Source organism: Apteryx rowi, unplaced genomic scaffold, assembly GCF_003343035.1.
Source record: "Apteryx rowi isolate R43461 unplaced genomic scaffold, aptRow1 scaffold_354, whole genome shotgun sequence".
NCBI classification, from domain to species: domain Eukaryota; kingdom Metazoa; phylum Chordata; class Aves; order Apterygiformes; family Apterygidae; genus Apteryx; species Apteryx rowi.
This window is the reverse complement of record NW_020450019.1, coordinates 410,191-412,195: the sequence shown is the minus strand read 5'-3', so window position 1 is coordinate 412,195 and position 2,005 is coordinate 410,191.

Sequence of the window (2,005 nt, the reverse complement as noted above, 5' to 3'; positions counted from 1 at the left end):
GCTCCTTGCACGATCTCCCCCACCCTCCCGGGTGCACGGCCCCTTGCGCGGTTCCTCAGTAAACGGGTCCCTGCAGAGCCCCTTGCACAGGCTCCGGTGCACGGTCCCCCCTGTGTGGGGGTCCTTGCACAGCCCCCTTGCATGGCTCCCTGCAGGACCCCCGGGTGCACGTCCCCCGTGGGTGCATGGCCCCTTGCTCAGCTCCTTGCACATCCCCCTGGGTGCTCAGCTCCTTGCATGTCCCCCAGTGCACATCCCCCCTGGGTGCATAGCTCCTTGCACGTCCCCCCTGGGTGCACGGTCCCTTGCACAGCTCCTTGCACGTCTCCCCCGGGTGCACAGCCCTTTGCTTGGCTCCTTGCAGGGCCGGGTCCTCATCAAAACGGGTGCTGTGTCCCAGGGTGGCTGTGGCAGGGCTCGACCCCGCACTGCTGCCATCCCCTGGCGCTCTGGGCACCCAAAGCCCTATGGGGGCTGCCCCTCCACACCCCCCCGGGGGTTTGGGGGGCTGTGGGTGCCCCTTCCCTGCCCCTGCTGTGCTGCAGGCAGGGTGGGTGTCCCTCTGCTCACCAAATGCAGCCTCCTCCGCTTCCCTTGAAATCATCTTTTAAGCATCAAAGGTTTGGACTCCTTCCCCCCCCCCCTTCCTTTTTTTTTTTTTTTTAAACATTTAACTACTGGGAAATTTAAACTTTTTTGACAGCTGAAATGATTTAGCTTGTGCAGATGGCCCAAGGCGGAGGAGAGCTGGGGCGGCCTGGGCTGTTTCGTGGGGATGCAGCCGGCAGCATCGTGGCCAGCCCGCGTGGTCCCCAGCTTGGCTCCAACCGCTGGGGTTGCGCCTGTCCAGAGGCACCCAGGTACAGAAGCAGAGCTTTTTAGCCTACTTTTTATTTTTTTGGAAACATTCTTTTAATAAAAAGAACAAGGACAGTGACAGTTTCTTGGTCATACAAATACATTAATGATACGAAGACGGTGTTTGCATTATACACAGCAGAGAGAAGGTGAGGCTTGTTGGATTCCTTTCTCTCTGCAGACGGAAGAAGGGTGAATAGGAGCAGTTTTCTCTCTAAGACATCCGACTGCCATCAGCACCTGAATTGCTTTTTGTCCTTAAGAAGAAGTTAAGAGTCCTGTCGATTCTCCCGCAGCGAGAGCAGAAGATGCCGACATGCAGCAATGGTACAAATATGTAAGAAAGTTAGTACATTCCTGGCTACAAATCTGGCCGTGTAGTTTTCAATTAAAAACCTTTTCTTACGAAAAAAGAAAATCATACAAATATCTACTTAAATGTTTTAACCTGCCACTTCTCTCCCAGCTCTCGCTTTTCGAGTTTATCCCTTTCCCCTGGGCCAAAGCACAGCTTTGCTGGCCCGCTTGGGGCGGGCGGCTCCGCTTGTAACTCTGAGGATGTGCTTAAATCCCGCTGCCGTCCAAGCTCCGCACGCGCTTAGGGGCTGTCCTGAGCAGGGATGCACTCGTGCGCCTTGCGCACTTTCCTAAGTGCAGGTGTTTAGCACCGAATGGATATAGAGGGATGTAGCACCCTACGTGTTTACCCAGGGACCTGTCTGCAATGGCTTGTTTAGTTTGATCCCTGGATAACCCCAATCCCAGCCCCTCTCCTGCTGCCTCCTGCTTTTAGGTCTGTAACTGCTGTTTGGTTAAAATAGGTCGCAGCGAGGCCTCTGGCCCTGCAGCCGCAGCCAGAGCACTGCCCGGAGCGCGCAGCCTCCCGCGGCAGCAGGCGAAAGCCCTGGTTTGGCGCCCAGCGCCGCTGCTGTCGGCTGTGCCGGTGAGGACGTTTGTGCCGACATCCACGGATGTCCATCAGCAGAGACTCCCCTATAGCACAGGCGGCCTCAAAAACATTGCATTTGATGCTTAAATTAAAAACAAAAAAAAAAAACCAGCCCTGGAGTCTCTCTGCACTTTAGCCATCAGTCGCAGCAGCCCATGTTCCTGCTAACCCGACAGACTCTGCCTGCAGCTACGAATC